At 42.7% G+C, this 27151-nt stretch overlaps 1 long non-coding RNA gene across 5 annotated transcripts in view; it reads left to right on the plus strand.

Moving 5' to 3' along the window:
* The window catches only part of LOC116580892, a 398948-nt gene that overhangs the window by 133317 nt on the left and 238480 nt on the right, over positions 1-27151 (plus strand). The window lies entirely within an intron of this gene.

The raw sequence follows: 27151 nt of genomic DNA on the forward strand, positions 1-27151 counted from the left end.
AATGGCCTGTAACTTCAGTGCAAACCCCCAAACATGGATTTTTTTTCCTCCCCTGTTAATAACAGTCTTATTAATAAAAGAGTGATTTTCTTTACAGATCCTTGGCAGCTGTGTCCTGGTGCCTTTGTTCAATAAAGGTAGAGATAATAACTGTCTCTAAAAAGAAAATGTGCCGAGGTCCTCGGGAGAAGTGGTGGAAACAAATCTTTTATTAAATCATATCAAATTGTGTTTCTTGTTTACTTTTTTCATTTTGTAAGTCGCAGTCATATCTGCTAGTGTTGGTAAACCTTGCCTCCCATTTGTCAAAAGAAAACCACTTGGAGTCTTGGTATACTTGAAGTTAAATGCTGCACGATCAATCAGGGTGATAAATTTCCCACAATTAACTGCCATGATGACATTTCTGAGTCTGTTTCTCTATTTATCCCTGCTGATATCTTTTGAGATTAGTTAACTTCTGAATACGTCCTCAGATGTTCTATGGATGCCCAGAAAAAGGAGCAACAGGAGAGTGTGGTCGACAGGTGGGGTCTGTCGACCCTGTACAGATCCATGGTCCCTCTTAGAGTAATAACATCTCTATTTTCCTTGAGGGCAGGTGGCTTACATGGGCTAACTCTTTTCCTAGTTCTAGGTGTGAGCCTCTGACCTAGACCTGGCCAACCAAAATATCCTTGCTCGAGGTGGACTAATTAGAGCCAGGAAAAGTCCTGGGACTTTTACTACAACTAGTGGAAATAAGAACTTTCTTGATTGGCATTATTTAAAGAATAAGATATAAACCTGATTTTGGTAGTCTTTCCTCTCCATGGGAAGAGTACTCTTGAAGAAAGACAAAACAGAAAAAAATAGCTGAGAAATGGAGAAAGACAGATTCCTGATGAGACCACTTGAATTCTTGAATCTAATCATGCTTGAAGTCTTACCCATCAGTTAGGCAAGCGAATCAATTCTAATATTTTTTGCTTAAGTCCATTTGTGTTGTGTTTGTGCCACTTGCTTCCAAAAGAGTCCTAAACACTTGTGTTTTATAATTTTCAGGAAAGTCTCGTGTGTAGGAGAACATGTCCAACACCAGTATAATTGAGGTCTATAATAATAGATCTGCTATCTTTTCTCTCATGTTCTCAGTGGTCAGCGTAGTACAATGGACTCTCTTCAGACTGGAGCATCTCTTCCAGCCCACAGCTCATCAGACCATCTTGGCCCATCAGATCTACCGTATTCTCAAGAATTCTCCCTGTTAGAATTACTCATGGTTGGAACACCTGAGTGGCTCAGTTGCTTAAGTATCTGTGTTTGGCTCAGGTCATGATCTCAGGGTCCTGGGATCTGCCCTGTGTTGGGCACCCTGCTCATCAGGGAGTCTGCTTCTCCCTCTCCCTCTTCCCCTCCACCCTGCTCATGTTTTCTCTACCACACACACACTCTTTCTCTCTCTCTCTCAAAAAATTAATAAAATCTTAAAAAAAAAAACCCTGAAACAAATAACACATTATATGTTAATTATTTAAAATCAGAAGAAGGAAAAATAACCTTAAAAGAAATAGAATTACTCATGGTCATCCCATATTCATACTCTGTAGATATGGGGATGACCTATGCTATCCCCAGTCTTCCTCCTGCCTTCCCCTGGACGCTTAGTAGTTCCTTGTGAATGTAGTTGTACTCATCTGTGCCCTAGAGAGTTTAGAATGAGATTTCCAGGCAGCCAGCCATCGTTATCTTCTCCCGGCTTTGCATCTCTAAGATCTTGGGTCCATTTCTAGCTCTTTCCTTGCCTTCCTCAAATTAAGCAATGACTTAATTTGTGGGAAAAGAATTGATGTAGACAGGGGTGTGGACTAACATTTACGGGATGCCTTCTGCATATCTGACACTGTGCTAGGCACATTCATGTGTGCTCATACCATCTTGTGTTTCCCATAACATGTAATATCATTGTCTATTTAATACTTTTTATGGTTTCGACACTTGTGCTGAGTGTCTTCTCAGGTCCTATCTAATTTAATCTTTACAGAACCTGAAGAGAGGTCTTATTATCTCCAAGGTTAAACTGAGGCTGAGAAAGGTTAAGTTATTTCCCCAGGTCATGCAATGAGGAAGTAGTGGAAGCAAGATTTGTACTCAGGCCTAAATGACTCAGAGTCCGATTTTCTTATTTCTTAGGCCAGCGCTGACTGACCTATGCCTCTTGCTCACCTATGAACTTCTGACCTCAAAGCACTCATGTGTTATCTTTGGTCCGCAATTCTCTCTCCCTCCAGAGCCTTGCAGAGAGGAATAGGTTCTCAAAAATTGCATACTAGATGAGAAATCTTTACAACAACTCTGGAGGGCAAGTGTTTTTCTTTCTGTTTTACATATGAGCAAATTTGGGCTTAGGATGGTTAAGGAACTGACCCAAGGCCAGGAACTAGCATTCATAAAGTATAATCCTATAATCCTGAGATTTCTTCCTTCAACTGAGAATTGAGAAAAATATTATAGAAGCTAAGGAGAGGGGTCTCTGGATGTTCATGCATTCCAACATAGATAGGTTAATGAGGGCTCTATTAGGCTTGGTTACCATGCAGAAAGAAGCACAGACATTTTATGAAAAGAAAGCTGCATCTGTGTTACTGAGTCTCTCCTTATAACTCGTGAGCAGGCAGAACACTGCTTAATGGCGCTGGACAAAGCTCACGTGAAAATGACTCCAGCGGGGAAATCTTTTATGGAAACCGAAATGATTGTTTTAGGAATCTGAATTGTAATTTTTCGCTTCTTAGTCTCTGGTCTCTTGAGTCTCAGTCTTGTATCCTGGGTACAGTGGATATGGGATTCTGGTGACTTTGCCCAGTGTAAGGAGCATTGAGAAAGAAGGCAGACCAGCTTGAGGTGTGGAGAGGGGCAGTGAGTTCGGTATTTAGCAGCAGAAGCTGGGACTCTGGTAGGTGGAACAGACAGCTGGAAAGGGCACCTCAAGGAAACACATTTCTCGGGGCATCTAGGAACACGAGAGCTGTGCCCACGGTCTGATGTAGCTCTCTCTGTTTGAAAGCGCTGATATTCTGTTCAGCTAATGATGAGTTTTCTTCTCTTTCCTCCCAGCACCGAGATGAGGCAAAAAATGCAAGGGAAGAAAGAACGAGAAGCAATTTCCAAAGTCTTCAGGGTCCCTGGGATGGCTTTTGAACTAAGTCACACTGCTGTCATCCTGCAGGCTGCTTGTGCTTTTGGAGTAGTCATTGGCCGATTAACGAGTTTCATAAAAGTTAAGAGAAAATAGCAACTTAAAATACCGGTGAAATTTTCAAGGACATTTTGGGAGAAAGGGTGAAATGCTGTAGTCACCCTGATGTGCTCATGGAAGCATCTAGGTTGTGTTGTTAGTTAAACATCCCAGCCATGGAGCCAAGAATACATATAATTTATCCACTCATTTACCCACCTCCCATCCATCTACCCACATATCCCTCCATCTGTCCAGTTACCAATCCATCCATCCATCCATCCATCCATCCATCCATCCACGTATCCCTCCGTCTGTCCAGTTACCCTTCCATGCATCTATCCACTCATCCTTCCATTGATCCATCCATCCATTCACCAATCCATCCTTCTATCCACTCCTCCATCCATTTGTCCATCCATCTGTCCACCCACCTATCCCTCCATCTGTTCACTTATCCATCCATCCATCTTCAACTCATCCATCCATTCAGTTATCCATCCATCCACCTATCCATCTGCCCATTCACCAACCATCCATTCATCTATCCACTTGTCCATCCATCCATCCATCCATCCATCCTTCCTTCTATCCACTCATCCATCCACCCACCCAGCCACCTGTTCATCTTTCTATCCACTCATCCATCCATCTATCCATCCACCCACCTATCCCTCCATCTGTCCACTTATCCATCCATCCATCCATCCATCCATCCATCTGTCCATCCACCCACCATCCATTCATCTATCCACTCATGCATCCATCCATCCATCTATCCATCCACCCATCCTTCACCCACCTAGCCATCCATTTTACCCATTCATTTAACATTTAACAAGCACAGACCACACGCCAGGTATTACCTAAGGCTTCCAATACTTGGTTCTCAGGAAGTCCCAAGACTGTGTTTTTTTGCTATAATATCATTTCAGAAGGCAAATTTGCTGTTGGGAGTTTTTGTTAAGGTGAAGCAAAATGTTGTATTGAGTTTATATGGATTCTGACTCTTATATAACTGTACAGTTGGCACTGAAAATCTTATGCAACTTATTTGGGAAAAGATGGTCTATAGTACAAGTTGCTGCGTCATGCAGAAAGATGGGCCGCAAGAAACAGTTTTTGCTTTGGGTTGGTTTTGCATTAGAAGCTGTGAAATTATGGAGCTGAAGCTGTTGTTTTGCTGGGTCAGGTGTTGCTAGTCCGCTAAAAATAAGCCCATATCAGTGGACATCTCAGAAACTAAGAAAAGTCGGATGCCCCACCACGTTGAACTTCACTAGAGTCCTGCTTTAAACACAGGTGCTACGGTGTGATGCTAAGTGCAAGGGTCTGGAAGCCAACAGACTATTTCAGATCCCTGACCTACCACTTACTTACTCCATGGCCTTGAGAAAGTTGTCTACCCTCTCTGTTTTCAAAACCAAAAATGGGACAAACAATGATACTTGCCTCTTAACATTTTGCAGGGGAGGATAAAATGGGACAGTGCCTGGAGAGCAGTGTCCCCACCATTTTGGTGAGCAGGGTTGGTTCTCTGAGGGTCACAGAGTAGATTCATTGAAATTCACTGGTCAGAGCAAGTTCTCTATGATTTTTTCCTTCTATTACATGATCTCCTCTATCGCCTGTTCTTCCTTTAACTCCTCCCACACCACAGGTGTTCCTTCTAGTATAGGAATAGAGATTTCCCCAGTTCTCCCTTGACGTGTTAATTCAGATGTAAGTACATAATTGATAAAACGCAGAATTGGCTCTGATTACATAAATGGTACGGGGCCCCAAACCTCACTTTTTTCCACTCAACATTCTCTTTTTGACACCTCCTCATGTTGTTGTATGTAAATCGAATTAATTACATTCTGATGGTAGCCTGGGAGACAGCATATGCATAGACTACAACTGGCTTATCCATTTCCCTAGCGATGAAGGAACAGGGACATCAGAGTCTGTGCTGTCACAAAGAAAACTACGGTGAACTTCCTCATGCTTGAGTCTTTAGGGTTTTGTGGGAGAGTTTCTCTGGGGCACGTATCCAGGCATGGAGACTGTTGGGGTGGATATGCAGTTAATTGCCCTGAGCACTGAGAGATTTCTCTTTGGATGGCTGCTTAGTTTGCACTTCTCCATAGCACTTGACGTTCTCTGACTTTGTAATTTTTGCCAATATGATGGGGATAAAGTGGTATATCATTGTTGGTTTAATTTGCTTCTCTCTGATTACTAATGAAGTTGAGTATCTCTTCATATACTTGTTAGCCATTAGTGTTTCCTCTTCTATTAATTTTCTTTTCATAGACTTCACACATTTTTCTGTTGGGTTTCCTGATTTTTTTCTTGCTGTGTTGTACAGGTCTCTCTAGATTTCTACATGAGCCCAGTTTTAGACATTGCACACATCTTCTTGTTGGCCTACAAGTGCGTCGATTTTGCCCTTTTCTGAGCAGAAATCATAGTATTAATGTGGTTAAACACTTCATGTCTCCCCCTGATGGTGGCTCTTTTTAGATCTTGCTTTCAAATCTGCACAATTCTAAAGTCATGAAGATATTTCGTCCATCTTCTTTGATTACTTTTACAATTTGTCTTTTGCATTCAGTGTGAAGGAAGGAACCTAATTTTGTTTTTCCCATACAGGGGACCAATCTTCCCAATAAAATCTACCAAATATTTCAATCTTGCCAAGTTGGGGTGTAACACCTATACATGTAGGAGTATTTCTGGAATCCCTATGTTCCTTCAGTGATTTATTTATCTGTTCCTATGACAACACCACACTTAAAAAGGAATTACTACCACTTAGCAATATGTTTTAATATTCAGTAAAGTGAGTCCTTTCCTCTAGTCCCATTTTTTTTCCTCAAAATTACCTTATGTATTCATGCCTTTTAAATTTCTGTATACATTTTAGAATCAATTTTTCGAGTTCCTCAAAAAAATTTTTTGGAACCTTCATTAGAACTGCATTAAGTCCGTGGATTAATGTTGGGGGAAAATTAATATCCTTATAATGTTAAGTTATCCTGTTTGTGAACCTGATGTTTGTCTTAATCTTTTCAGGTGTTTTATTTATTTTTTTAAAAAGATTTTATTTACTTATCTGACAGACAGAGGTCACAAGTAGGCAGGGAGAAGGGGGAAGCAGGCTCCCCACTGAGCCGAGAGCCTGAAACGGGGCTCAATCCCAGGACCCTGAGATCATGACCTGAGCCAAAGGCAGAGGCTTAACCCACTGAGCCATCCAGGCGCCCCTCTTCAGGTGTTTTAAAATGGCCTTTATAAGAGCTTTTCTCCACGAGGCTCCAGTGCGTTCATTTATGTGGGGCGGGGTGGGGGGAGGGTATATTTAGTTGCTACATATATTGTTTTGTTGTTGTTGTTGCCCCAATGTTTTAAACATTCTGTGCAATCCCGGGCACATAGTGAGCACTCAGTAAATGGTACTTGTTATTGTTGCAACTATTACAAAACGGGGAAATCATGGAGAGAGAGAGTCTCCAGCTATCTTTAAGAATCATCTTGATGCTCTGCAAATAATACGGATCTGGAGCCAGACACAGCTGGGTGCTGGTTCTGATTCCACCATTAGCTGTGTGACCTTGAACATACTTCTAGAATTTCCGGGCCTCTCTTTCTTTTTTAGGGAAATAATATTCGTCCTACCAGTATTCTAGGTATGGTATCAGCGTGCAGTTAGATCACAGACTGGTAACCCACACAGTGGCTGGCACATAGGTGCTCTGAAAGGAGTTCCTCTCTCTCCCTAGTGAGGAGATGAAAAGTTTATCGCATAGCTGCCTCTTTCCCCCACGAAACAGTCTCTTCCTTTGAAATCCAGTCCCAGACTTCGTCTCTTCTGACCAGATGGATACAGAGAGTGGGCATACACACCCCCTTAGCCTTACATCTTCAGAATACAGAGATTCTCAAGAATTTAAACTTGAGGAACGGAAGCACCGTTGACTCCACACATCTGTCTGGCTTCAGAGGGTCTGTCCGAGCCAGTCATGCGAAGCCCATTCCCCTCCTCTGTGACTGGTTCGGGGATGGGCAGACCCATGCCGGTCTGGGCCAGTGAGATGTTAGGAGGACCTTGCTGAGGGCTTCTGGGAAAAGAACACTGGATAGTGTTTCTCCTTCACTATGCTGGAATTAGAGAAGCTCCCTCCTCTGGTTTCTGCAGGTATCTTGTGAGGGGAGCCAGGCTGGGGAAGAAACCCGCTCTGCGGAGTGGGGCAGGGGCATGGGATGCGAAGAAATTCTGAATTCCTTTTTTTAAACTTATTTTATTCAAACTTAATTAGTTAACCCATAGTGTATCATTGGTTTCAGATACAGAGTTCAATAATTCAGTTGCAAGTAACACGCAGTGCTTATTACATTACATGCCGTCCTTAATGCTCATCACTGTTGTGATCTGAAGAGGCACTGGTACCCCAATGTTTATAGCAGTGATGTTCACAATAGGCAGACTATGGAAAGAGCCCAGATGTTCATTGGCAGATGAATGGATAAAGAAGATGTAGTATATGTGTGTATGTATATATATCCATATATGTATATCCATATATCCATATATATATATATATGGATATATATATATGGTGGAAAATTCTGAGTTCCTGACATCAATTTTGAGTTGCTGCATTACCGAAACCTGAAGCCTTCTTCCCCCTCAACTTCCTTTTATGTCATAAGACCTAATTTAGTCCGCTTGAATAGTGTTATGAATTGACTAGTGTCCCCCTCAAAACTTATAGGTTGAAACCCTAGCCCTAAGGTGACTGTAGTTGGAGATAAGGCCTTGGAAGAGATAAAAATTGAATGAGATCATAAGGGCAGGGCCCTAATCCAAATACACTGGTGTCCTTGTATAAGAGACAGAGACACCAAGGGTCTGTGTGCACAGAGGAGAGACCGTGCGAGGACATGGTCTTCTGCAAGAAGGTGCCATCTGCAAGCCAAGGAGAGAGGGTCCACCAGAAACCAACCCGGCCAGCACCTTGAACTTGGACTTCCAGCTTCCAGAGTTGTGAGTCTACCATGTTTTGGTATACAGCTCTAGCTAACCCACCAAAATAGTAATAGACTTATCTGAAGCCTAAAGCCTTACAGTGGACTCAAGTCTCAAGTCTTTGGCACCAGTCTGCAGATAATTGGTGCTCAAGAAATGTGTGACAATGAACGTGAGCTTGAGAATCATTCTGAATTTAGAGAGTGTAGTGAATCAACTCTGTGTGCTCTAGATTGTTCGAGCTTCTGAATGGCCTTTTGGTACAAGTACAGACTTCCTATTAGTGGCATCTTTTAGACCAGAAAAGTGGGGGTTCACGAGTCTAAGTGATATGCTTGAGTCTGAGTAGCTAGATAAGTGGTCCGTGTGGGATAAGAACCAGGGTCTTTTCGATTCTCCTTCAGTATATTTCCTATTATGCTCTGTCTCGACTAGGCTGTGAGAAACTTGACGGCGGCAGCTGCCTCTTCCGTATTTTTCTTACCATAACTCTCCAGCAGACAGTCTGTTTCTTAGTGGTCATCACCACGTGTTGGAAGGATAAACACAAATAAATGCTACACCCTCCTTGCATCTTGCAAGCAGCTCTCATGGAAAGGCAGGGAAGTGCTACCTCCTTCGAGAGTATTGCTAACAATGTCCGGCAGTGGCTGTGTCCCATTCCAAAGGCAGTCGTTATGGGTGTAGTTTATTTGCTGTTTCTCTGGGCGCAGCTCCAGGCACGGATGTAACAAGCAATGATGACCTTGCAAAGGTCACACCGACTACTGGATCCTTTCAGATCCGGAGGAAGGAGTCAAGAAGCAAAGACGGAAGAGGCAGTTTAAAGCTGTCATATTGGGTACCCCTGGGAGCAATTTGTACTCAACACATAAATCAGGCTCAGGGTCTATCTAGTTATGACAAAGCCTTAATGCCATTTGCCTGTCCATCAGCATGCTGAATTATGACACCCGGTCATTGGGTTTGTCAATAACGAGCCCCATAAATCCAGTAAGCATTTTCTTCTGGGTGCTGCAGAAGGTCCTTCCCCAGATCTGGCCTTGAATCTCAAGGCAGGATGGAGACACTTCAGACTCTTGACGGAGTGCAACAGGGCTGTGACTTGAGCCCTTTCTGAGGGTCCAGGAGCTCTTCCAACAACAGATGAGGACCTCCCCTCCCTTGAAGTCCTGTCATTCTTAGGAGTCCTGGTGTTCCAAAAGTGGCTGTATTTGTCTTTTTTTTTTTTTTTTTTTTTTTTTTAAATCTTTGTTCTGTGTCACTTCCTTTGGGGAACTACCCCTTGCCTGGGTTGCATGGCTCGCAAACCTACCCCTGCCTACAGGGCTGAGTCAGTGACCACAACGGGCAAGCTGAGCTCTCTCTCTGCAATCTGAGTCTTGAGCCAAGATGCACACGGGGGGTGGAGGGTAGGGGGCCGCAGAGGTGATCAAAGCAAAGTCTTTTGCTTTTGAGACTATTGATGAGTTTCTGCTTCAGTCTTTGACAAATAAATTTATAAGATCTTTAAAGCACATATCATGGTGAATATAGTAAATACATTGATACACATACACGATATGAAAGGCGTTATCCCATTTTGATAAACATATCCTTCTACACCTATATATTATTTCTTTCTCTATACATTGATATAGCGATATGTATCTCTCCCCTTCATTTCTGTGACCTTCCAAGCATCCTTTCAATAAATAATTAGTTCTTTCTTGGGTGTGTTAGGTAGGGTGGGTTTCTCCTGCCTGCTCTATATACCTCTAAATGATCCAGATGTAGGTAGCATATGATCATTTGTTTTATTATTATTTTTTGAAAGATTTTTTTTTTTTTTAATTTGAGAGAGGGAAAGCAGGAGCAGGGGAGAGGAACAGAGAGAGGGAGATGCCCAGGCTTTGATGCGGGGCTTTGACCCCAAGACCCTGAGATCATGACCTGAGCCGAAGGCAGACCCTTAACCGACTGAGCCACCCAGGTGCCCTGTTTTATTATTTTTATTTTCCAAAATCAAATACTTTTGAAAATACCTTTGTCAAAACTTCTAACCATGACAATGTTGGTGAAAAATATTCCTCCATGATTAACACCTCCCTATCAGCATAGAGAAACAACGATAATGGCTTACGTTCCTGAACGTTCGCTGTTTGATGAGCCCAGTGTTAGGAGGCAATGTGGAGACCCAGAGCTTGGACTTCATCTGCGTTCACCTCTGGGCTCTGTCAGTTCCTAGCCATGCGGCCTTGGGCAAATGACTTAAGCTCTCTGAACCTTAAAATAGAAAGAATAGCAGTGCTTATAGGGATATTATAAAGCTTAAATTAGTCAATACATGTAAAGACATGCTGCCCGATGTATAGTAAATATGTTTGCCCCTTATTGTTGGGTGTTTTAGCTAAAAAGGAAGGAAGGAAGGAAGGAAAAGAAAGAAAGAGAGAGAGAAAGAGAGAAAGCAAGCCCAAGGCCACACAGGTAGGACGCTGTGGGAGGTGGGATTAAATAAAATCATGCTGCTGAGCGCCCCACCTAGGGTCTAGCCCACAGAGAATTCTCTCTACACTGCAGCTGTGTTATTCTTCTAAGTGTCTCGTGAGCCCATGCTTGAGACAGAAGTGTGTGAAAGTTGCCCCCGGGAAAATTAAAAGCAGGTATTAGACGCCTTCTGTTTTCTCCGCCATCACCCTATATGCCTTCTCTCCCTTCGCCCTCCAGCGTGGCTATTAAGTCCTATTTCCAATAACCGGCGCTGCTGTGCTGAGTGATAACCGACCTATCAGCGGGCGTTGAAGACCACGTCTTTCCTTCCTCTCCTTGCATTTCAGTGGGAAATCCCCCTGAAGACCCTGGTGGCTTCATCATGCAGAGCATTTAGGAGACTCTGGAGATATCCCTTTGGAAGAGTTATTCATCCTTGCTGAGGTCTCCGTAATTCACATTTTGCCTCGGGAGGGCCATTGTGCCTGAGGAACGCTTCCTCCTGTGGGTTATAGAGATGTAGGGGGTTATGGAGAGGTAGGTTTGCTATGATAGGGGGAAGGCGCGAATGTCAAGGGCACACCGTCCTTAGGGAATTAGAACACTGGAATACAGGCACATGTGTGCATGTGCATGCACAATAAATGATTTATTTGGTCCCAGCTGGTGCTGGTGGTGCCTGCGTTATTTCCTTAACACGTATTATTTAGTTTTGCTCTCACAGACGTCTTGAAGGTTTGGTATCATTTTCCCGGTTTATGAACTAAGAACCTGGGGCTCCGGAGTGGGCACCCGCTGTCTTGTCTTATTCAGTGTTTCCCCCCTTGTCATGAACACGTGGCTTGAGGAGAATTGACTTTTTGTGGCCGAGAACTGGCCAGTCTGAGTAGTCTACCCTCCGACCCTTTTACGGGTTCAGAGAGGGGCCTGATGGGCAACTTCTGTTGGAGATGTAGGGAACATGCTGTCTTCTCTTCGTGGCTCGGGGGCTCAGGCTGTAGAATGCCAGCCTCCAGGAGATAGGACATCCTAGCCTAACAGAATAAAGCCAGTACCAAGGAAAGAGAACTGGAAGACGAGAGAATGCTTCTTGTTGTTATCCTTTGAGCCTCTGAATCCAGACACGCTTCCCGCTCGAATATTCCTGGATTTTTGGGTGAATCAACAAAGCCATTTCTGCACTCAATCCAGTTTTGATCTGGATTTTCAGTCACTCTTGCCATGGAAAGAATCCTGGTGAATCTAGGCTCAAAGAGTGAAAGGACTGAATGTTTGTGTTTCCCCCCACACCAACACACATACCTAAGTTCATACATATATTGAAGTCCGAACCCTGTGGGATGATATTTGGAAGTGGGGCCTTTGGGAGGTGATCGGGTTGGGATGAGATCATGAGAGAATTGTGCCTGTGATGGGATTTGTGCCTTTGTAAGAAGTGGTAGAAGCCAGACAGAAGGCAGCTGTCTACAAGCCAGGGAGACATTTTTTTTTTTTAAGATTTTATTTATTTATTTGACAGAGATCACAAGTAAGCAGAGAAGCAAGCAGAGAGAGAGGAAGGGAAGCAGGCTCCCTGCTGAGCAGAGAACCCGATGCGGGGCTCGATCCCAGGACCCTGAGATCATGACCCGAGCCGATAGCAGAGGCTTTAACCCACTGAGCCACCCAGGTGCCCCGCCAGGGAGACTTCTTATCAGGAGCCGAATTCTACTGTTCCTTGATCTTGGACTTCTTGCCTCCAGAACTGTGAGGAAGACAAGGAATTTCTGCTGCTTAAGCCATGCAGGTAGAGGTGTTTTCTTGGGGCAGCTGGAGTTGACTAAACAGCCCCCAATACCGCCTGGATCCAAACCTCCTCTTTTTAACCCCTACAACCACTAGGTCTAGGGCTACACTCCCCACCCACCAGTGCACACAAATCTAGCATCTGGCAAAAGGACCTTTACGGAAAGTGGCCTGAGAGCCGGGGCTGCCTCCCCAGTAGGGCTAGGGAATTAGTCTGGAGACATAAAGCAGAAAGGGTCGTATGAGGTCATGTCTACTTGGCAGATGGGTCCAAACACTTCCAGCAGGTGCAAGCTAATGTTTTCGACCCTGTCATCCTTTCTGTCCCATGGGCTAGAATCCAACGCACCTCCGTCTCATCAAGAGAATATAATAAAGCTCCTTGCTGGGAAAGGGACAGCTTTATTTCTGTCTAAAAGGCCACATTGAAAAGCTCACGAGCCACTCTCCTTGTAGGAAAAGAGAATAACAACGAGGTAGTGAATTAGTTCCTTACAACCCACTGACAGACTGATGGACCCATGCAGTGACGGACCCCAAATTGTAGCTCCTGTGAGTCTCCCCCCCAAAAAACAGTCTTTGTCCTTTTAGACATTCCCTGAGAATGGAATGAAAATATGGCAGAAAGCCCCACTGCCTGGGGGACATATGTTATTATTACTATAGCTATCATATAAGAGCCAGGATTCAGATGTTAAAACCCAAACATGGAATGGTTACGGTACCACTGAGGCTCCGATAATATTCTTCCTGCATTTATTCTGTTTTGATAACTGGCTGTATGGCAAAAGCCAGGCATCACTGGGGGGTTAATACGATTTAGGGTTACTGTTCTGACTACCTTTCTTTGTGGCCCGAATAAACAATACTATAAAAATCAATTATATATATATATATATATACACACACATATATAAAATAAATAAAAAATATATATTATATATATAAAAGATATACAATTACATTATATATATATATATATATATATATATATATATATATATATATTTCCCCTCCCTAAAAATCCCTACAAAGGAGCCTCATTTAAAAAAAAGTTAAAAACCCCTGGGGCTAATAATACATTATATGTTAATTTAAAAAGTAAAAAAAAAAAATAAAAGAAGAAGAAGAAGAAGCCTTGTTTTTTGCCTTCAAAATGTTTTTAACCGAGATCCCCAATTTAATCCTGGAAATCCCAGTTTAATCCTGGACCCCGGCTGAATTCTGCGGAGCGAGAAGCACATTCCGGTGCTCTCTCTTACGGAGCAGGGAGGAGGGTGCAGTGTTGTCTCTGGTCAAGACTAATCCTGACCCTTGAGGAGGGGGCTCTGGACCAGATCCACACCCTGGGAATCACCAGGGAGCTTTAGGAAAAAAAAAACACCACCACTCTGTATCCTAACCCGGAGATTTCAGATTTGCTTGGTCACGGGGTGTGGCCTGAGTGATGGGATTGCTTTTTAAATGTGCCCCCCCCCCACCCCCATGGTTGTCAGGTGCAACCGTGGTTTGCCCCTTGCATGGCTTCAAGTGTAGGTGGTCCGTGGGGTCAGTGCTGCCTGGATGCTAATTCCACCAGCTGTACCCACCGATCGTGAGACTTTCACACATTGCGCGCCCTCTGCGGAGGTGCCGGTGATCACAGATGGGTGAAAGTGATCACATATGGGTGAAAGGGGCTCCCAGGGCTGTGGTCAGGCCTGACTATGCCCTGCAGAGTGCAGGTCATTAGGTTGGCTCTTAGAGTCGCTGTGAATGTTATTATTGGTCTTTAAAATCTTTAGTGACAGATGCTAGAAACCAGTTTTATTTAAAAATGTGGGGATGGGACGCCTGGGTGGCTCAGTGGGTTAAGCCGCTGCCTTCAGCTCAGGTCATGATCCCAGGCTCCTGGGATCGAGTCCTGCATCTGGCTCCTTGCTTGGCAGGGAGCCTGCTTCTCTCTCTGCCTCTGCTTGTGTGTACTCTCTCTCTCTGGCAAATAAATAAAAATCTTTAAAAAAAAAAAAAAAAAGAGGGCAGGTATATTTGCTGACTCACAACTTCTAACCTAGGATAGCCTTGAGCTGGATGTGGCCTCGGGTCCAAGGACTCAATGGTGTGATTCTTCCCTGCTGTCTCTCTCTCTTTTCTGCTTCTCCTCCTCATGATAGTCTCAGGCCCCACAAGGACTGATGCATATTCTAGGACCAGAAAGGAGCAAAGTACCTTCATCCCTAGCTTCTTTTGGTTGGGAAATTCCCGAGGAAAGACTGTCCGTGTGATGGGGGCTGGCTAGAGGATCCGTATTGGGAGAAGAGGAGGGTGTGAAGTCTGGAACAGACTAAAACAGTAGCCCCTACGATGTTGAGAAGTCAGTTCTTACAGTAATGACTGCATGTATCCATTCAGCAAATAGCTAACAAGTATCTATTATGGGCCAGACTTGGTTCTAGAGGCTTCTTTGTACAATGGGCAATGGACATGGTGCTTAAAAGAATACTGAGATATAGTTTACATATGGTAAAATTCAGCCTTTTTTTTTTTCAGCCTTTTGATATAAAATTCACACACAGTAAAATTCAACCTCTTTAACGATAATGTCGTATTTTATGTCTTTTGGTGCTACTGCAAATGGTATTAAGTTTTTTCCCCTTTTTTTTTTTTGGAAGATTGTATTTATTTGAGAGTGAGCGAGCACGAGAGCAAGGGGGAGGGGGCAGAGGGAGAAGCAGGCTCCCTGCTGAGCAGAGCCCCTGAGGCTGGGCTCCATCCCAGGACCCTGAGATCAGGGCCTGAGCCAACGTTAGACACTTAACTGATAGAGCCACCCAGACGCCCCTGGTATTACGTTTTGAAATCAGAAAGTGTTGGCCATCAAGACACATATAGAACATTTCAAACATTCCCCCAAATCATCTCCTGTGTATTTGTAGTGTATCTGTAGTCAGTCCCTCCCTCTAGCCCCTGCTTCTGGCAACCACCGATCTGTTTTCTCTGTACAGTGTTGGAATCATACAGCACATGATATTCTCTCACTTAGCATTTGAGATCTGGGAAGTCGTTGCATGTATAAATAGTTCTTTCATTTCATTGCTGAGACTTAAGCCATAATACAGGCGCAGGGCTGTCTGCCCACCCATTCATCAGCCAAAGCATAATTAGGTTGTTTCCTAAATTTGGTTGACCGCGAGAAAGTTGCCAGAATATTTGCAGATAGCGTTTTGTGTAAACATGCCATTTGTACTTTATTTGGTAAATGTCTAGGAGCAGGGTCGCTGAATCATATGATAGGCATCTACTGAAATTTATAAGAAACTTCCAAAATGCTTTCCAAAGTGGCCGTACCATTTTGTATTCCCACTTGAAATGTCTGAGTGTTCCGGTTGGTGACAGTTTTTTTTTAAGATTTTTTTTTCGTTTGAGGGAGAGAGAGCAAGGAAATGTGAGTGACAGCACAAGCAGGGGGAGGGGCAGAGGGAGAGGAAGAAGCAGACCCCCCACTAAGCAGGGAGCCCAGCACAGGGCTGCATCCCAGGACCCCAGGATCATGACCTGAGCCCAAGGCAGATTCTTAACTGACTCAGACACGCATGTGCCCCAAAGTATCATCAGTTAAAAAACAACAACAACAACAAAAAAAGCGCCTTTCTAATAGGTGAGTAATGGTGTCTTATTGTGGTATTAGTTAACAATGGTCCTGAGCTTCTTTTTTGGGTGCAAATTTGCCATTCACCTTTTTTTTTTTTTGTAAAGTGCCTGTTCAAATCTTATGCCTGTTTTTTTCTGAGTTGCTTAAGTGTTGCCCATATATTCTGGTTATATGTCCAGATACCAGATAGGTATTTTGCATATATTTTTCTTCCATTCTGTGGCTTGTCTTTTCATAGTCTTAGCACTGTCTATTGAAAATAATTTTTTACATTTTGGTCAAGTCAGGTTTGTCAATGTTTTTCACTCATGGATTATGCTTTGGTGTATCATATGCAAAATATCTTACAGAGATTTTGCTTCTAGGAGTTTAATAGTTTTAGGTCTTTTATTTGGGACTCTTATTCCTTTTGAGCTAATTATTGCTGATGATGTAATGTATGGAATAAGGTTCATTATTTTGCATGTGGTGCCGGTACCACTGAATTGCTTTTGCACCTTTGTGATAAAGGAGTTGACCTTATTTGTGTGGGTCTATTTCTGGATTCCCTATTCCATTCTGTTTATCTCTCTATCTCTTCAGCAATACCACACAGTCTTAATTACTGTGGCTTTAATAGTAAGTCTTGAAATCAGGTAGTTTGAGTTCTTCAACTTTATCTTTTTAAAAATTGCTTTTGTGGAGCTCCTGGGTGGCTCAGTCAGTTAAGGGTCTGCCTTCAGCTCAGGTCATGATCCCAGGGTCCTGGGACGGAGCCCTGCATCGGGCTCCCTGCTTTTTGGGAAGCCTGCTTCTCCCTCTCCCACTCCCCCTCCTTATGTTCCCTCTCTAGCTGTGTCTCTCTCTGTCAAATAAATAAAACCTTAAAAAAATTGCTTTTGCCATTTTAGTTCTTATGTCTTTCTATGTACATTTTATTTGTTTGTTTGTATATTTATTTATTTGAAAGGGAGACAGAGGGGCTAGTGGGGAGGAGCAGAGGGAGAATCTTAAGCAGGCTCCATGCCCAGCACAGAGCCTAGTGCACAGCTCGATCTCTTAGTTCTGAGATCATGACCTGAGCTGAAATCAAGTATGATGCTTAACCCACTGAGCGACCCAGGTGCCCCCTTCTGTGTACATTTTAGAACCATGTTGTTGAATAAAAAAAAAGAAAAAGAAAAAAACCTACTAGGAGTTTTATTGGAATCCCAGTGAATTAGCAACTTAACAACGCTGAGTCTTTCAGTCCATGAACAGGGTATATGTTTCCATTTACTCAGGTTGATTTCTTTCATCAGTGTTTATAATTTTTAGCATACATGCCTTGCACATTTTTTCCCCCAAGTGTTTCATGTCTTCTGGTGCTATCATAAATGCTCCTAGGTGTTGAAATTGGGAGGTTCATGTCTTCCATCTCTGTTCTTTTGTTCTAAAGTTGTTTTGGCTGGTTTTTTTTTTGCCTTTTCATATACATTCTAGTATCAGTTTTCTGGGGGGGGGGGGGAGGAAGTCTCCTGGGATTTGATAGGGATGGTGATGAATCTATAGACCAAATTGGAGAAAATTACCATCATAATATTGGGTCTTCTAATCCAGGAACATGGGATTTCTATCCATTAATTTAGATACTTTTAAATTTTGTCAGCAATGTATTGTAGTTCTCAGTGTACAAGTACTCTACTCCTTTTCTTAAATTTATTCTTAGGTCTGTTATTCTTTCTGATGCTATTGTGAATAGAATTGTCTTCATTTCACTTTCAGATTTTTCATTGCTGGGATATAGAACACGATTGATTTTTGTACATTGATCTTCTGTTTCTTTTTGTGTGAGCTTTGGTGCTTGTGTTGTTCAAGGAATTTGTCCGATTCATCTAAGTGGTTGAATATTTGGGCATTAAGTTGTTTATAATATTCACTTATTATCACCTGAACATCTACGGTATCTGTACTGCTGTCATCTCTTTAAATCCTGATATCAATAAGTTATGTCTTCTTTCTCTCATTTTTAAACCTTGATCAGTCTGGCTAAGGGTTTATTAGATTTATTGATCTTTTTTAAAGAATCAAGTTTGGGTTTTATTGATTTTTTTTCCCTCTTGCACTTCTGTTTTTAATTTTATTGATCTGCATTTATCTTTAGTAATTCCTTCCTTCTGACTCCCTTAGATCTAATTTTTTTTCCTTTTTTCTAGTTTCTTAAGGTACAAACTTAGACCATGATTCAGGACTCTTCGTATGTTCTGACATAAGCATTTGATGACGTAGGTTTCCCTCTAAACACTATTTTATCTATCCCCCACAAATTTTGATATGTCAGCTTTTATTTTATTTTTAATTTTTTAAAAGATTTTAAAGAATTTATTTGATGGAGAGGGAGAGAGAGATCACAAGTAGGCAGAGAGGCAGGCAGAGAGAGAGGGCGAAGCAGGCTCCCTGCTGAGCAGAGAGCCCAATGCGGGACTCGATCCCAGGACCTGAGATCATGACCTGAGCCGAAGGCAGAGGCTTAACCCACTGAGCACTGAGGTGCCCCAGTCAGCTTTTATTTTTATTAAATTGAAAGTAATTCCTAATTTTTACATATACCTTCCTTTTTCATAGGTTACTCAAAACAGTGTTGTTTGATTTCCAAGTATTTAGAAAAAATTCTGATGTCTTTATGTTATTGATTTCTAGTTTAATACTGTCATGCTCACAACATATTTGTATCATTTCAATTTGACTAAGTTTGTTTTATAGTCCAGAATATCATGCTGAATGGCCCATGTGAACATGAAAAGAATGTGTATTCTGTTCTTGTGGAATGGAACGTTCTATGTCAACTAGATTAACTTGATTGATAGTTTTGTATATTCTTACTGATTATCTATGTGTTCTATCAATTACTGAGAAAATTGTGGTTTCCAAAAGGACTTGTGGATTTGTCTAATTCTCCTTTTAGTTCCATCAGTTTTTGCCTCATGTGTTTTGAAGCTCTTCTGTTAAGTACACAAACATAATCAATATGTAGTTTTGAATAGTGCTGGCCTAGTATATATTTTTTCATTCTTTAAACTTTAACCTGTCTGTGCCTTTATATGTTCCTTGCAGGAAGCATATATTTGGGCCTTCCTTTTTTAAATCCAATCTGAAAATCTCTGTCTCTTCAAGTGTTTATTTAAACTGTTTACATTTAATGTCATTACCGATGTGGTTGGATTACAATACAGCCTCTGACTAGTTGAGAGTTATTCTTGGTGTTTCGCTTTCTTTTTATTAGGTGGAAATCTTTAAATTCTTAAAGGGGTCTCTGCTGAGCTGTAGTGAGCGAAGGGGGGGAGGGCTCATTCTGTTTCCAGAGAGTAAAAGGGCCAGTGGAGTTTACAGCCATACCCAGCCCATCACACTTTTGTCCGGGTCTCAAGCAACAGAAGCAGCAATTTGGCAGAATGAGACAGTGACTGGTTATTCAACAAGACCCCTGATGAGTATTATCTCATTCATGTGGTGAATACAATTATCACACCACCGGTGTACAGATGAGAAAACTGAAGCTCAGAGAGACCTATAGGTGACCTGACCAAGATTATGCAGTGGTTGAGGGAAGATCTGAGCCCAGGGTTGTCTGAATCCAGAGTGCAAAAGTCTTAATCACCACGTGAAAAGGTTATAAAGAAATAATGTGAAGACATTCCCTATTGGATCTCAGTCCAAATCCTTATCCACATACAGACTGAAGAACATAATGAGATTTTCGGTTTTGTGAGAGTCTGTCCCTTCAAGGTAAGACAATAAGAATTTGATATTATTTTGTACGCCTTTGGCAGAACTCCAGTCATTTATAAGAGACGAACACAATAGGGTTGAAGACTATCAACTCGTACTAATATCGAATTGTGCGGATACAGAATGGGCCAAGGGACGCACCGGCTAATTTACCCATTTGTTGGGTTTGTAGAGAAACAGGGTACAGATGAGTGCTCTGGTGGAGAAGGGAGCTCTTTAAATGAAGACGGCCAGTGGAAAAGCAGAGTGATTCTGACATCTGCTAAGTGGATAAGAAAACCATTTCCAGCAGCTTATTGCTTTGGTCTCATTCCAACCTGTGGAATCCCCTTTTCGCCAATCCTTGATCAAATAACGAACCCAATGCAGAAATAAATTATGGGGAAACACGTCCGTCGCTACCTCCCAAACTCAGAAAAATCAGGCTTTTTTTTTTCCCCCTGTTCTATGCTGTTTCCGGTCATGCATAATATAGCAAATTAATTAGTGAATCTGGCGGCATTTTGCTAATCCAATTTCTCTCCCTTGCTTGAGGTGAATTATGTTCATGCTTCAGTCACTTGAATATTACTCTTCCATGTTTGACGGAATTATGTTATCAGGTGATGATTATATTGCACACTATCTGATTCTAATTAAGCCAGCAAAGAATGACATTGTAGAAGGGAGAGAGAGAATGTTCCACGATCTACACGCCCCGATCTACACTCCCCACCCTCTTGCTGCTACATCCCATTTCTAAAGCTTTCCAAGCTGTGCTTGGGCTGTTTTGTGACGCTTACACGGTCTTCGTCTCCGCCAGACACAATGCCTTCTTGTGCCGGCTTCATCTAATATGTAATTTGTGTAAATTGAGTCTTGGAAAGACGTAATGTTTACACTCGCCTTTTTTTTTTTTTTTATCAGAAGCACAATACGCAGTAGTGACTGTGAATATTTCAGATGATACCAAAGAAGAAAATGTGTTGTTTTGTCAAAACTGTCCATATAACTGGGGAGAAAAAAAAAATCTGTCATCTGGGAGAAGGGAAGCTCCTATTTCAGAGGGGAAGGGAGAACTGGCTTGTTGAGATGAACACAGGAAGCGATGGAGCGTAGGGGTTAAGATCACAAGCGTCAGGGCATCAGGAGCTGGGTTTGAATTCTACCTCTGCCTTCAGCTGGTAACCGCGTCTCTCGTCTTCCCACAGTAATAAGTGCTCAGTGAAACTGAGGTCCTGAGAGGTTAGTTGACTTGCAAAGATCTGATGATGAAGTAAAAAGGCCAGGGCTGGGACTCCCACTCTGGTTCTTGCACACCGTTTTACATGCCTTGTCCTGATTCCATAGGGCAGAGAGTAAAGGGAGGTCCGTAGAGACTCCAATTAGAGTAGGTCAGGGGATACCAGAGTCTCTTTTCTCATCAGGGTAAAGATGTCCTTTTGTGTTAGACTAAACTCACCCTCCATGAACCTTGGGGACATTGATGTCTAAAGCCTTCGATAGCCGTGTGGTGAGGTAGGCACCATGCTGTTCATGAAAGACACTTTTGTGGTTGGCTGGGAAAAAAAAAAGTGCAGCCCACGACTTTCAACTTAGAAAGCCCAAGTGCAAGGTATGCCCCGTGTGGTCTATAGGCTTTGGTCTTTTGTCCAGTTCAACAGGTGGTTCAAAAGCAGTGAGAGCTCGTTGCTGAATGGGACTTGCCCCTGTTGGGATAATACTTCTTAGTCCTGGGTCTGCTCATTTTTCAGACTCTCTTCGCTTTGGAGAAACAGACTCACACTTTGTGGTAACCAATTGTGTCATTGAGGTTGAGCCCCACTGACTTTCCTACTGATTTTTGTCTCACTTGGTGAAGGCCACTTGGCCTCAGCTGCCTTGTTAGATGTCACTCCTGGCTTGTGTGTGTACAGTTGAAAGCTTGCCTCAATGTGCTGGGGAAGATGGTCTTCTCAGCCCTTGTTGGGCCTGCTGGGACAAAAGGGCTCTTTCCTTGGGCTGCTTGGAGGACCCCGAACCTGGAAGAGAAAATTTTGTTTTTCTTTGCAGAATTTCTGCTGTGGGAGGCGGCGGGGGCAAGCAGGGACAGACATACTCGCATGGGTTTATTGAGCACCTACTCTATTCCAGGCCATATTCTGGGTGCGGGGGAGAGAGCAGTAAACCAAACGGGCGGAGTCTCTTCCCCCCCCACCAACCCCGGGGCAGAAGCAGGAATCAGGAATCGGCATTTAATCTGGTACATTGGAAAGAGCGCTGGGCTTGGGGTCCCAGTGCTGGCTGCTTCACTCGTTTGTATTCTAGTGGGGAGATTTAGACATTAAGCAAAGTAAAAAAGGAAAGCAATTTGGAAGGTGATAAGTTCAAGGGAGATAATTAAGCAAGGGAGGGAGATAAGGAAAGCGAGAGGGAGTGGAGGAGGTTACACTTTGATTTCGAAATTGTTTTCACAGAAGTGTAATTGACAAAACTGTAAAATATTTCCTTTTCTTTAAGATATTATTTATTTATTTGACAGACAGAGATCACAAGTAGGCAGAGAGGCAGGCAGAGAGAGAGGAGGAAGCAGGCTCCCTGCTGAGCAGAGAGCCTGATGTGGGGCTCGATCCCAGCACCCTGGGATCATGACCTGAGCCGAAGGCAGAGGCTTTCACCCACTGAGCCACCCAGGCACCCCTAAATATTTCAAGTGTCCATGGGGATGATTTGATATCTGTATACCGTGGAGGGAGTCTCCATCACGTTGGGGAACACAGACATCATCTCACAGAGCTAGCTTTTGGTGCTGTGGAGAGCATTCAAGTTCTACTCTCTCGGCAAATATGGTTATAGGCTGCCTTGTTCGCAACTATAACCACCATGTTCTACATTAGATCCTCAGACCTTATTCCTCTTATAGCAGCAATTTTCTACCCTTTTTTCTACTTTTTCCTATTTCTCCCATTTCCCAGCTCCTGGCAACCACTTTTCTACTCTCTGTTGCTATGAGTCTGACTTTTTTTTCTTTAAACTTCCATAGAGAGGTGAAAATCTGCAGTATGTGTCTTTGGTATTTGTCCAGCTACTTCCATGTTGTTGCAAATGGCAGGATTTCTTTATTTTTGAAGGCTGACTAATATTCCATGGTATATATAATACTACATTTTCTTTATCCCTCCTTCTGTCCGCTGAAACCTAGGTATTGAGAGGGTTCTGGTAGCACAAGTACGTTCCCTTTATGACAGTTCATTGTGCAGGACTCAAGATTCATGCACTTTTCTTCATGCCTGTTATACTGCAGTAGAAAGTCTCAAATGCACATAGATACGATGGAATATTATTCAGTCATGAGAAAGAAGGAGATCTTGACATTTGGGACAACATGATGGCCCTTGAGGGCATTATGCTAAGTGAGGTAAGTCAGACAGAGAAAGACAAGCTCTGTATGATCTTAATGTGTGTGTGGAATGCAGAAAAGCCCAACTCAGAAGAACAGAGAGTAGGGGCTGGAGAATATGGCAGTTGGGGAGATATTTAAAGGTATAAACTTGCAACTAGTGAGTGGATACATAGGTTCCGGAAATCGATCGCATCGCCTAGCGATACTGTATTACAGACTTCAAAGTTGCTAAGAGACTAGCTCTTAATTGCTCTCACCATGAAAAAGAAATAACTCTGCGAGATGCTGTTACATAATCTCAATGTATCAGATGAACGTGGTGTACACCTTAAACCTATAGAATATTATATGTCAGTTATATCTTAATTTTTTGAAATGCTGGAAGGAAAACGAATTGGAAAGAAACAAGTTAACTCATTGAGTTTAGGATACAGCACGGACAGAAGACTTCTTTGTCTTTAAGATAGTGGTTCTCAACCAAGGGAGATTTCTGTCTTCCTTCCTCCTTCCTCCCTTTCCATCCCCCAACCAGAACATTGGGCAATGTCTGCAGACATTTTGGCTTGTCACCTCTTGGGGGATGCTCCTGATATTGAGGGGGTAGATGCCAGGGATGCCGCCGAGCAGCCTCGAGAACCCAAACAGCCCCCACAGTAAAATTATCCAGCCCCAAATGTCAGTAGTTCTGAGGTTGAAAATCCCTGCTTTCAAAGAACCTATGCAAGAAACTTCAGGATCATTTGAACATTAATTTCATCCACCACAGCCTCTGCTGGCACCGAGGCCCTTTTTTACTTGATTCGGACAATGTTTCCTTTCCCAGGAGGGGCGTCTGAGAGCAGGAGCGAATTTTATTTGCTCCCTGGTAAATCTCTGAAATGAAAAACAGGTCTCAATATTCCTTTCTCTCTCTCTCTCTCTCTGTCTCCTGGTCTCCGAAGCCCTCCGAAGAGGGCCATGGCAGTCAGCTCACAACAAATTCCCCAGACACAATTTAAATGTCACTTCAGGGCTGGGATGAGGGCATGAATATTTAAGATGTAAATTGTTTGGGTCGTGCCTAAATCTTTTATGGATTTTACTGGATGAGAAAAATGAGTCACTCCTTTTTGATAAAGTTCGCTTCCCCTCTATATTATTAACAAACCCAGCCAAGTGAACCAGACTGCGTCTGCCGGGAAGAATAGGGATGCTTGTTTGGGGGACAATATTAGATTCTGTTTCCATTCCCAGCATGCCATATTTATGGTTCAAAAAACCGAAGAACAGGTAGGAGATTTGTCCTAGGTCGGTGTGACCTTGCTCGCCAAAGCATTGTTGCGTATGGACGGCATCAAGGGTTGGGGGGAGGTGACTGGGGGGAAGTGACATTGGATAATGTAACCCTAGATGGAGGATTAATTGATTATGTAGCAATATTGAAATGATCAGACCCTAACTCCAGAGGTTAATTCTTGCCCATCCAGGTGTTGGGTATAGATCACAGGCAAAGGAAATGGTACAAATGAAGCGGACGGAATGACCAAGAGAGTGGGGGGGATTGTGCGGGGGGCGGGGAGGGGAGGGAGAGAGAGAGAAAGAGGGAAGGATTTGGGGGGAGGGAGAAACAGAGAGAGAGGGGGAGACATATTTAATTATTTTAAATTCTATAGACTCCAGAAAGAATATCTCTTTTAATCTTTTTGGAAGAAATTATGCCTCCTACATCTCACTCTCAGCCCCTACCCAGAAATTAATTTTGAATGTTAATATGAAAGCAACCTCTCTCTCCTTTGAATGCCGCTTTTGATTTTGACAGGGTATCTAAAAGGCTGCTATTAGACAAATTTTCATTAACTAATAAGCTAGTTCTTGGGCAAAACATGAATTTTTTGTCATCTCATGTGAAAATGGAAAAAAGCCATAATTAGGAAGAAAATCACTAATTGTAAGGCACAAAATTTGTTTGCTAAGAATAGTCATTAAGGGGCAATGAAAGCATTACCAACTTCGGTATCAGAAAACAACTATTAAAATGCAAGTGGAATTGAGGTATTTGCCCAGAGACATAATAATGGCTTTGCATTTACAGGTCCATAATTGTGCTTTGATTTGAGGTGTTGTTGATACTTTCCAAGGAAGAGTATACAGTGGGCCTAAGTACGTAAAGCACCACAGCTTTGGGCTTCCAAATTACAGATTCAAGTTTTAATTTCTAGAGAACATTACCATCGGGAGAGTTACTCAACTGTACTGTCAGTGCTGTTATTGCTTTAGGATTGTGATGAATTGGGAAAAACCAGGACAAAGAATAACATTTCTGTGGCTCAGACAGCTCAGGAAACCAGTTTTGCATGCTAAGTGCACGGTGGCTCACACTGCCAAGTGAGTCCCTGAACACGTGATCTGTTTGCCTTTTTAGGAATAGCTTTTAGGGGTACCTGGGGGGAGGCAGGTAGGTTAAGCATCCGACTCCTGATTTCAGCTCAGGTCATGATCTCAGGGTCGTGAGATCAAGCCCTGCCATAGGCTCCAGGTTCACTATGTTCAAGATTCTCTCTCTCCCTCTCCCTCTGCTCCCCCTGCACCCCCGCCCTAGCCAACCCACTGCTTGCTCTCTCTCTAAAATAAATCAATAAATCTTTTTTTAAAAAGATTTTATTTATTTATTCAACAAAGAGAGAAATCACAAGTAGGCAGAGAGGCAGACAGAGAGAGGGGGAAGCAGAGAGCCCGATGTGGGGCTCGATTCCAGGACCCTGAGATCATGAACTGGGCTGGAGGCAGAGGCTTTAATCCACTGAGCCACCCAGGTACCCCCTCAATAAATATTTTTTTTTTAAAAAGAGAATAGCTTTATCATTTTTGCTTTCTGACAAACACACTTTTGGGGGGCAAATTTTAAAAATGCAGAAACCTATAATGAAGGGATTTTAAGTTTTCCCTAATTCCCTTTACCAAAGAGCCAGTGTGTGAACATGGTGGTGTGTTTACTTTCTCTCCTTTTTCTTTCCCTCTTTCTTTCCTTTTTTTTTTTTTTTGCATTTTAAACTTTTTATTGAAGCATAACAACTCTATGATAAAATATATAAATAGTAAGCAGTAAGCATCCAGTCTATAGTGAATTTTTATGTATCTACCCATGTCGCCACCACCGAGATCAAGATCAACCAAATTCCTGGAAGCCTTCTGCCCGCCTGTGCCCTTTTCCGGGTAATGCTCACCTTCCCACCAACCCCCAAGTCCCAGGGCACCATTATTCTATTCATCTCATAATAGATGCTGTGATTTTGAACTTACTATAAACGGACTCTATGAGATATCTCTAGGGGTCTGGCTTCTTCTATTCAATATTGTATTTGTGAGAGCCATCTATTTTGTTACCATGTATAGCTAGCTATATTCTTTGTTATTGCTGTGTTATATTCTACTATATCCCTTTTTTTAAAAAATACTTTATGTATTTATTTGACAGAGAGAGAGATAGCAAGAGCAGGAACACAAGCAGGGGGAGAGGGAGAAGCAGGCTTCTAGTAGAGCAGGGAGCCCCATGGGGCTCGATCCCAGGACCCTGGGATCATGACCTGAGCTGAAGGCAGACACCCAATGACTGAGCCACTCAGGAACTCCTATTCTACTATATCCTCTACCATAACTTAGTTATGCACCGATGAACCTTTGAGTTGTTTCCAGCTTTTAGCTATCATGAGCAAAGAACAAACATTCCTGGGGTTCCTGGGGGGCTCAGTCAGTTAAGTGTCCAACTCTTGATCTCAGCTCAAGTCTTGATTTCCGGGTCATGAGTTCAAGTCCTAGGTTGGGCTTCAATGCTGGACATGGAGCCTACTTTAAAAAAAAAAAAAAAAGGAAGAAGGAACAAATATACTTGAAAATGCCTCGGTGGATAGGAACTAATTTTCCTGTGTGCATATAGGTGTGGATTGTATT

This window comes from Mustela erminea, chromosome 20 (genome assembly GCF_009829155.1).
Source record: "Mustela erminea isolate mMusErm1 chromosome 20, mMusErm1.Pri, whole genome shotgun sequence".
In the NCBI taxonomy this organism is placed as follows: Eukaryota; Metazoa; Chordata; class Mammalia; order Carnivora; family Mustelidae; genus Mustela; species Mustela erminea.